Genomic DNA, 11646 nt, shown 5'->3' on the forward strand with positions numbered 1-11646 from the left:
TTAATATGTCCGGAAACTATCTCTGTCACAGTGTAGCACTCAGTGAAGTTTCTGTTATTAGTCTGTTAGACTCACAGGCAACCTTTTCACGAATAACAGGTATTTGTAACCACTTACTGAAAGCACAGTTTATTTCTTTGTGTTGTTTTATACTCCTAGCTTCCTTCTGCCTAGAATATTTTCTCATTCCTCTCTTGATAGACCCTCATCAGAAATGCATTCCTTCCTGTTCAAGTTCTCTCATCTTTTCCAGGATCACATCCATTCTCACTATCGTCACCAAACATTGCTTGATCCCTCAACTCTTCCTTGAAACTCCAGGTTACAGTGACCATTGTGAGAGGAGCATCTCTGTTATTACACATTTTATGTAGTATGCATTGGTATATTATTCCTTCCTACATGGTGTTGTGGGATACCACACTGGACCTCAAGGTTTGAACCATAACATCAGCATTTCAAATTAAACAGCCACTCCTCAGAAACCCTATACAGAGCCGTTATGAGTCAAAACTAACTTGATGACACTTAACAACAACAGCATAGTATAATTGGAGTCCTGGTATGGCGTTGTAGGATAAACACTGGACCAAAAGGTCAGTTTGAATGACAAGATCAGTAGATCAAACTCACCGACTGCTCCTTGGGCACCCTATACAGGGTCGCTATGAGTTGGAGCTGACTCAATGGAACTTAACAACAACAAATAGTATAATTATTTATGTAGCTTGATTATGTTTTTTATTATACTGTGGTGCTTGAGCACAGCAGAGTTATTTATGTAGCCTCCATATTTGAGAACCAGTAGTTGCACTATTAGTGTGCAACTCTTTCCATTCGCTGTACATATTCTCTATTTTCTTTCACATACAGACTGGTTTGGGCTCTGCTTCTCATCATTGAAAATTGAGTTACCTGGCCCACAGCTTCTTCTTTAAGGACAGAGCTTTCTACTCAGTAATCTTCTAAAGCAATAGGGACTAATGCATTTTCTGGAGCTCTCAGGAACTCTAAGTGCAGTTTGACTAAGCCCTTCTGGCAACAATGGCCCTGTTTTTGTGTTCCAAGTCATTAGTTGTTTTATTATTATTTTTTAATTGGCAGTTACACATAATTTGAAGGAAGCTGTTTTAGGAGAGGTAGCAAAACACCAGTATCACATTGTCTACTTAGAAGTATCCAATAATTGTCTTCTTTAAAAAAAAAAAAAAAGTGACATAAAATGAGTTTATTTATTTATTTATTTTCTGATCAGTTTCCTCTTGTCTAAAGTTAGGAGACTGTGGTCTTTGAAGCATGAGCTGCCAATATTTAAGATGTTCCAAAAGAAAGAATCAAGATTGATTCTAATTTTATTCATGGCTGTACTTGGTGACGTTCAGTGTCTAAGATGAGGGTTTATATTTCCCTTCTGAAGGTTTCAGGAATGTTTTTGCCTGGATTTGGAAAATGTGCTCTAGGAGCAGAATGATAAATTGAGTGCTGCTTCAGAAAAAGTCAGACTGTCAAGGAACATATTTATCACATGTTTAGGAAACAGAGCAGGGTAAGTACAGAGCTTTGAAAAAGCTGTGCTAAACCTTTCTAAGGTAAAGGAAAAGGTCAAGCTGGCATGTCTTTATGTGCATGCTATTCTAATTTACGAGATGCCTAGACATAAAGAATCTTCTTAAATCAGTGATTATTCAAAAAAGAACACTTCCCTCTTGTATTGTAGTACTTGAGAACATGTGAGAGCTAAACAACTGTGTTTCAAGAATACATATCCTTGTTTAAGAGAAACAAATATGCTTTTTAAAGTCTTCTAGGTTTGCCTGTTTTTGTACATAAAGTTCTATGGGGACACAGCTGAATTCATTTGTTTAAGTATTGTTGATGGCTACCATTGCACTAAAGCAGCAGAGCTGAGTAGTTGTTTGAATAGTGACGCAGACCCAGCAAAGCCCAAAATATTGACTGTCTGGTCTATTTTAAAAACAGGTTGTTGACCCTGGCCTAGAAAGAAACTTTGGGATGGATGGATGTTTATTTTTTTTAGGGCCACTCTGTTTTCTGTAATGACATTAACAAGAAGATTGCTCTAATTACTATGGATGACAGAATTGTGATGGGGACATTTATTTAGTGCTTGGTAGTCTAATTCCACTGATTCATTTGCTTTTAGAGTATAATTGGGTTTAGAATAGGGCTGAAAGTCAAAAAACAAATTTATATCTGTCTCATCCATCTAAAGCTTAATTAGATATCATGCAAGGTTTATTTCTTGAAGAGTTACTGAGTCTACTTACGTGAGCAAAATGTCAATTAAATTACTGGGTCCAGGTTCCCTCTTTTGATGAGACACCCCCCCAAAATAACTCTTAGAGTTGTTCAAGAGTGTGAAAAAATTGTAATCTTTAATGTAAAACCTCATGGCATTTTGAGGATAGATTCATAACAAAAATTCCAGGTGTGTGTGTGTCTGTGTGTTTGCATGTATTCTTCCTTCTTAAATATTTTTAAAGCGTAAACATTTGAATTCATTAAGTATGTTATGTACCCACATATTTTGTTTTCCAGTTATGCATTTGTTTGCTTTTCACTAGAATTCATCAATGCCCATTTCATCAAACATTAGCACTGTACTAGATACTAAAGGAAGCAAATAGACATCTAATTTTCATACATTGGGAAGGATAGACATTTAATACATTGTAAATAAATAGATACATATTATTATTGGTAAGTGCTATGGAGCCCATTTCAATTCATAACAATCCTGTATAGAGTTTATTCCAAGTCTTTTAAGATCTTTTGTGGGAGTAGAAAGCCATATCATTTTACTGCAGAGTGGATGGTGGCTCGAACCATCAACCTTGTGATTCTCAGCCCCATGTTATGCTATGGAGCCATATGTGTTCCCAAATATATATATATATATACACTGTTGTTGTTAAGTGCCCTCGTGCCCTCAAGTTGGTTCCGATGTACAACAACATCCCTGTATAAGGGTGCCAAAGAATGGCTGCTGAGTTTGAACCACCAACCTTTGCAGTTCAAATAACCTTGCAGTCCGGTGATTATACTACAGTGCCACACCAGGCCTCCATAAATAGATATATAGTCACAAATTAATCATGTGCCATTTACAGAAAGTAAAACAGTTTATTGCAGGAAGACATGATTTAGATAGAAAATTCACAAACATTTTCCCAACTAAACATTGAAAGTTTAGTTGGGAAACTAAACTAAACTTTCACTAAGCTTTGAAAGGTGAGAAGTTAGGCAAATACAAAAAGAGAAGGAGAAACTATATCCCAGAAAAGTATCTTTATGCATTTATCTTTTATTTTTTTAAAGCTTTTGTTGTGATTTTGAGTGAAAGTTTACAGGGCAGATCATAAGTTTTATGTTCAACAAATCATATACTTTATTTCATTACAATGATTATAATCCCTTCCATGTACCATCAGTTAACAGCATTTCTCTCTATTCATTTTAGCTCTTTTAAAAAAAACAAAAACCACTCAGGCATATATAATGATTTAAACCACCAAACGGCACATTCTGCTTCCTGGCCACCAGCTCTCAGTCCCTCCCTTTCCATGAATCTAGAGTCCTCAGCTGCTACCTCTCTCCATGTCCCCATCTCTGCCTCCATCTCTGGTGTCACTGCTTCTCTGGATAGGATCCCGTACTTGTGCTCTTCCTCCTTGATGGCCCTAAGGTCCTCTGTTTCTGGACTGTAAAATTAACTACTCCCCCATTTTTGTTACAAACTTCTACCTTTATAATTGTGAAAGTCACAATTGGTTATGATAACAATTACTCATTATTGAATCATAAGGATCTTATCCCCATCTCTTTTTATCAGACACATCTAGACAAGATGAAAACTATTCAGTGGGGACTCTGTCTTGTCCCACACACTCTTAAACTAAATTCCCTCGTGAAACCTTGTAAGCCAGTCATTTCATGCCTTTATCACCCCCTCATTTTAGGTTCTTGTTATGTGTGTGGAGTTAGTTCTGACTCATAGCGACCCTATATAGGGTTTCTTTTAGGTAGCCAATGTCTAAAGTTGCCCATTCCTATATACCCTGTATACAAAGGGGATAGCATGATACTTGATGTGAAGCCTCCTTCCCTCTCTGTTTGTTTTTTGAGCTACTACTTCCATGAGTATAAGGAGCTCTGGTAGCATAGTGGTTACAAATCAGGCTGAAAACCTTAAGGTCAGCAGTTCAAAACTACCAGCTGCTCCACGGGAGAAAGATGAGGCTTTCTCCTCCCGTAAAGATTTACAGCCTCGGAAACCCTGTACAGGGTAGCTACGGACCAGAACTGACTCGACAGCACTTAACAACAACAACACCTCCATGAGTATAGGTCAAATTCATCAAATTGTAGCAATTTACCCTCATGTCCTTTATCATTTTTTTTTTTTTTAATCTTCCTCTAATCAAGTTCTGGTGTGGCACTGTAGATTAATGCGCCAGACTGCAAAGCTGTTTGAACTGCAAGGTCAGTGGTTCAAACTCTTCAGTTGCTCCTAGAAAACCCTATACAGGGTTGCTATGGGTCAGAACTGACTCGATGGCACTTAACAGCAATAGTCAAGTTCTGATTATCAAACCATCGAGGCTAGGTCAAATGGGTACTATCTGCAAGTTTGGGCATTCTTGTGCATCTCCCCTCACTTCATATCAGCTGGATGCTTCACTCTTATCTCTAGCCCTTTGGGATTATGTCCTTGTCCGTGGACTCAGGGGATCTCAGGTCTCACCACACTTTGGACCAACCAGCCCTTCCTCTTCTCTCTCTCATCTTCATGTCAATGGGAGTCTAAGGAACATGGTTGAACTCAGCCCATTTCTTTATTGCTGCCTTTCCTTCTCTTCAACTCACCAGTAGACCAATGTAGTCGCCAGCAAGCTTGCATGCCTACTCATTATTCCCTTTGAGTTTCAGTCTTAGAGGGAGATTTGCCCTGAAGGGACTTGATTGCTTGCCTTGGTGACTTCTTGGTAAACAACTTGCTTGTTCTCATAGTGCGCAATCATACTGCCATTTTTGTTTTGGATTTTTCCTGCTGATCTTTCTTTAAAGATGTGTCTCTGTCACTCTTCTTTATGCGTTTATGATTATAACCAACAAAGTATTTCAATATCATAATCTTATTATATTTTTCTAGAAGGCTTGCTTTTATATTTTCAATAATAACAGTACCTTTAACTTTTTTTAAATTCTATTTCTATTCTTCTTTTGGCAGTTACATTTTACATTGCTGTCACTATTCATATTTCATGTGATAAATATAAGTCAGGGGGAAAAAAAATCAGTTTTCCTCTAATACAACCCCCTCCTGCTTTTTCCTTTCAGAAGGAAGATTCAGTCTTCATGTGGAATCCATTCCCTCAGTGTATACCTTAGTTGTCAAACACTCTACACTTCTTTTCTTTTCAATACTCATTTTTTCTCTCATCCTTGATTCTTATTACCACTTCAAATTTTAATATGTCAGTGCTCAATTTCTGTCTTTTTGCCTCCCAAATTCACTTCTCATCATTCTCATGACTTTATTTGAGACTACCAAAATCTTCTGGCTAGGATATAGCTGGTAAAGTATAATTTTTCAAAAAGTTGAGAATATGACTATCAGAGAAATACAAAGTGAATACATTTCAAAGTTTTATTTAATTTATTACTTAATGAAAGGAATGGCAAACTATCAAGAAAAATTTCAGTAGAAAATTAGAAGATGAAAACTTTATAGTTTGTCAGTTAAAGGAATGTAAAAATGAATTTATCAAAAAACTATCTAAGGTTGAAAAGGCAATAAACAGTAGCCTTTTGGATTGGAGTTACCTTTTCTATGGGATAGAAGTCAGTTGGATTTCTTTTGGACAAAAATCATTTTACATTTTCTCAGATAAGAAACATTAGCATTGCAATTTTCTACCAAGTTAACCTTTATCCTTAGAGAGTTATAACATATCCTAAGCCCTTGACAACAAGGCTGGTTTCAACTGTAAAGTTCAGACATGCCAGCAGCTCCTCAGAAACCCTCTGCAGGGTTACTGTGAGTTGGAATTGACTCCATGACACTTAACAACAATAACAATCTACAGCAAATAGAAATTGAGCAAGGGTTTGTACCTCAAGAAGATCATGTGATCTCTTGGCAGGGTGTGGTTGCTTGACAATGCCTAGCATTAAACTGAATTGAAACCTGTTCTCAAGTTCTGACCCATAGCGACCTGTATAGGATTATTAAGGAGAGGTTGGTGAGCTTGAACCACAAATCTTGTGGTTCAAACGGTCTTTGCAGTTCAGCATATTCAGCTACAGCACCACACCAGGAGTCCAAAATGAAGCCTAGTAATCCTTTTATTAAATGTAGATAAATGCTTATGACTTAATTGTGTATACACTTTTCTGGACTTACCCACTCTGTAGAAAACTTTAAGCATGTGCTTTTGAAAGTTTTATTATATAAAAATTTTAAATACCATTTGAACAATGCAACAATCAAAATCAAAAGCAATGATTTTTTTGGGGGGAAAAGCCTTTTTATTCATAAAATAGACAAAGTGTTAATTTCTCTAATGTTTTAGAAGTAACTAATAACATTTTAAAAAGGTGAAAGAGCTATAGGAATAATTCTTCCTATTGGATATAGAAATAATTGAACAGATTATGAATGATCGACAGAAGTAATTCTAATGGATAATACTGTATGAAAGGATGCTCAAATTTACTAGTGATCATATTAATGAAATACTAAGAGCAGCAGCAACAAAACCAATACTATAATGCATGTTTACCCACCAGAATGGCAAACCTTATGAGAAACTGGTAATACCCAATATTTGTAATTATATATGGAAATATATAATTGCTCCTTTAACTGCCAACAGCTCTGTATTTATATGAAATATTTGAAAAATATTTTGTCATGACTTATTAAAATTAAAATTCTTCATTCCTTTCGACCTACATGACCTGTCAGCCTCATTGTTATTTATTTATTCAATAAAATGAATGAACTAGAATATAAAGTTATGTGACAAGTATATTTTGTTATTGTGACAACAAAGTGCTGGAAATAAGGCCAAATCACCATCAGAAGGGGAATGGTTGAATGCTTTATGTTACTTCTGTACTGTGGAGTGCTCTATAGTTATTCTAAAGAATGCACTATAATTGCATGTATGTCTATTCTATTTTTAAAGTAAAAATGTTATAGAATATAATATTTTTTAAAAAATCAAAGCAACTAATAGTCATTATTTCCCATATATGATACGGTTGTATAAACAAAGACAAGACATATACAGTTTTAACAGTCGGAGTCTTGGTGTAGCGCTGCAGGATAAAACACTGAGCACCAGCCACTCCTTGGAAACCCTATACAGGGTCACTATGAGTTGGAACCGACTCGACAGCATTTAATAGCAACAACAACAGATTAAGGCTATGAGATTGCTGTAAGGCTGTGAGAGAGATCATTGGTTTTGATACTTTAGCATTTTGTTTTAAAAAAGTTATTTATTTTACACCTTTGCATATTAATTTATTATACAATATTATAATATTATCCCCATGCTCAAAAAATGTTTTCAAGCTTTTGTAAAAGTACATCTCTTTTTTTTTTTAAATGTCTTCCTCCCACTTGTCACCAACCTCTATATGACCTTTTCCATCTCTGTAGGATTGATACAGTTTAAATATCACTTCCCCAAAATTCAAACCTTGATCTTTTAATAAAAATTATGACCCCAGTTATACACTCTCATAATGATGCTGAAAAATGTAGTGTTTTAAATAGAAGCCAAATAGGCCTCTTGCAGATCAGAATTGCTAAGTAATATGAAAAATTTTAATTTATTTTTCATGATGACCTAGATAAGTATTCTTTAAAAGTTTTTTCTTAAAAAGAAAATTTTATTATGAGAGAAAAAAGGATCTGGCATTCAATTGTTTTTCATTAGTTACTTTGAACAGCTTCTGTATTGTTGCATTTAATAAGACTTTCACCTTGTCCTACAAAAGCCTTATGTGTTGGAGTATTTCCTAATCGGGTTAATTTACCCTGAGGGAGAATGATTTTTCTTCACAGCTATAAAGACTGTGACTAGAGAGGATTTTTAACAAATTTGTGTAACAACACATATTTAAAATTGTAGTGAGAACATCTGGACATCACAGGCTTAAGTCAATTCAGATATTAAAAATACAAAACAAAAACAATTTGGCCACCTGGGTTAGAACACTGTGAAGACATAAATATTAAGATAGGATGCAAGTATTAATTTAAGTGATTCTAACACAATAAAATCTGAAATAGCTCCAGTAGCATAGTGGTTACAAATCGGGCTGCTAACCTCAGGGTCAGCAGTTTGAAACTACCAGCTGTTCCACAGGAGAAAGATGAGGCTTTCTGCCCCCGTAAAGACTTACAGCCTCAGAAACCCTGTACAGGGTCACTATGAGTCAGAACAGACTCCACGGTACACAACAACAACATGAGCTCTTCATTCATGGATCCTGGTGTGGCACTGTAGGATAAACATTGGACTGCTAACTGCAAGGTCTGTGGTTCAAACTTTAATAGCCAGTTCTCGGAAACCCTATACATGGGCACTATGTATAGTACTGGACAGCAATTAACAATAGCAACAGCTTTGTATTTAGGGAGCCACCTCCTATATGAAGTGATAGAAACAATGTTTCTGTCAAGTGACATGTCTAACTGTATTCATTTAGTGAAGTCAAACCCTTACTATATTAAATTGATTAATTAAATAGACTTGACTAGCTAATGTAGACAAGTCAAGTTTCTATATACACTGGATATCCTTTATTTCAGGCCATGTATATTTGGATTACATTAATACCAGACATTTTTATTTGTAATCATCATTTGGAAAGAGCTACATCACCTTCATCTGTGAACCATTGTCCTAATAAATATTTCTTCTTTACTATTAAGAGTATGTATGACATTTTTCTCTGTCTGGTAACATGAAGTCTCACATGTTTCCTTTATCATTATCAAATAAAAACATGGATTTTTGAGCACTAAAATGCAATGATTCATTGAGCTGTAGCATTTATTTTAACTATGTTGTTTAAATAGATGTTGATGGCTTTTGATGCCAAGTTAAAAGGCCTGGGAATCTTAACATCTACAGTCTATAACCTAAGACTTGTAATGAATTCAATCATGTGGCACTGTGTGTTAATGCTGGACAGCAAAGTTAGTTTGAACTGCAAGGACGGTGATTCAAGGTCACCAGTCGTTCCTTGGAAACCCTATTACAGGGTTGCTATGGCTCAGTACCAACTCGACAGTACTTAACAACAACATACATGTTTCCAGGAGTCCTGGTGTGGCGCTGTGGGTTAATGAACTGGACTGCAAGGTTGTTTGAGCTGAAAGGTCTGTGATTCAAGCTCACCAGCTGCTTCTCGGAAACCCTATACAGGGTCGCTATGAGTCAGAACCAACTCAATGGCACTTAACAACAGCATGCATGTTGCCCCACCGCATAATAAATCAGCATTTTTTTCAACAGCTCCAAAATCCTATTTTGTGTAGAAATCTGCCCTGTATAAAGGTACTTCATTATCTCTTGGAAAATGTTTAAAATCTGAAAGTAGCTTTGTAAACAAACATTTATTAAACATTCATCAAAAGCTTGGATTTCTAGGGAACATTTCAAATGAAAGAATTAAGTATAACTATGCATCATCACGTAATGACTACAATGTGTTCTTTGAAATAGAACATTATGCAATCTGGACAATGTTTACACACCATACTATATACAGATAGTCTCTGTACAATCTGTAATAAAATCCCATAAAGCCTATTATATTAAAACCTTATGGGAGCCCATTGGACAAATCTTGAGAGTGATATCTACTGAGAATATCAGCCTTGACAAATATGTGCTTGGGTCAGGCAGGGTCTGTACCAGCAGCTAGATTGGAATTATGTACACAGGGTGGGGGTAGATAGATATGCAGCCACTCCTCAGAAACCCTAAATATAACCCTATATATGGTCGCTATGGATAGGAACCTGCACAATGGCACGTAAAAACAACTATATGTATATATATATATAATTTTTATTGTGATTTGAGTGAAAGTTTACAAGGCAGATCATCAGTTTTACATTCAACAAATCATACACCTTGTTTCATTACAATGATTATAATCTCCTCCTTGTACCTAGCTATATATTTTTTATTTGCTCTGAAACTTATCACTAAGATAGGACTGTTACTACATATTCAACATGAATACACGTAGTATTTCACATAAAGTCCTTAAGGATCTTTATTAAAGGTCATTAAATAAGACTGACAGCGGCCTTGATAGTTTTGTATTGTTTATTTTTACTAATAAAAATATCTAAGTAAATGTGAAAACACAAGACAGTATATTCAACTTTAAGTAAGCATTTCTATTTCAAAAGTGTCCAAATTGCTATAGCTCATATTGATAATCTGTAATTATATACTTGTGGCTTAATAGTTATATTTATGTGTCTTGTATATGTGTATGTTGTTGTTGAGTGCTGTTGAAACCTTTTGTGTAATCAGTAAAACACAGGTAAATATCTTTCTGGAATTCTCTATTTTCCGCCAAGATCCATCTGCTGTCATCAATGACACCTCCAAATATGGCTTGAACCTCTATCAGTTTCCTGCCAGTATAGTGTTGCAGTCACTTTTAAAATGATCTTTAGAAAAATTGAACATGCATGTGATGTTATTGATATTGTCCAATGATTCCATCAGGTCACTTCTCTCTGGAATAGGCACAGATATGGATCTCTTCCATCAGTTGGTGAAGTAACCATCTTCCAAATTTCTTGGGATAGATGAGTGAGTACCTCCACTGCTGCGTCAAATTTGTTGAAATATTCCAATTTGTATTCCATCAATCTCCATAGCCTTATTCTTTGCCAATGCTTTCAGTGCAGCTTGGACTTTATCCTTCAGTACCATTGTCTCTCGAGCTTATGCTATTTCTTGGAATCATTGAACATCATCAAATGATCAAGTGATTGAACATGGTTCAGATGGTTGACTAATACAGTGACTCTGTGTATTCCATCCACTTGATTTTTATACCATTCAATATTTTGCCCATGTTGTTGTTGTTGTTGTTGTTAAGTGCCATTGATTCACTTCTGACTAATAACCCTGTATAGAGTTATCAAGGAATGGCTGGTGAATTTGAAACACTGACCTTGCAGTTCAAATCGACGGTGTGGTCCAGTGCATTATCCCACAGTGCCACACCAGGACTTTATTTTGCCAATAGAATCCTTTAATATTGTAAGTCTAGAATTGAATGTTTCTCAGCTTGAGAAGTGCTGAGAGTCTTCTTCCCTTTTGCTTTTCTAACTCTAGGTCTTTGTACATTTCATTATAATACTTGATTTTGTCTTCTCCAGCTGCCCTTTGAAATTTTCTATTCAGCTCTTTCATGTCCTCATTTCTTCCATTTGCTTTATCATCTCTCTCCTGGAGAGAAAGTTTGAAAGTTTCTTCTGAGACTTTTTAATCTTAAGATTTAATCATTTTAATTTTTTCTTTCTTTCTTGGCTTCTTAATGAACATTTGTTTTCTTCTTGTATGATATTCT

The sequence above is a fragment of the Chrysochloris asiatica genome, unplaced genomic scaffold, assembly GCF_000296735.1.
Source record: "Chrysochloris asiatica unplaced genomic scaffold, ChrAsi1.0 scaffold00006, whole genome shotgun sequence".
NCBI classification, from domain to species: domain Eukaryota; kingdom Metazoa; phylum Chordata; class Mammalia; order Afrosoricida; family Chrysochloridae; genus Chrysochloris; species Chrysochloris asiatica.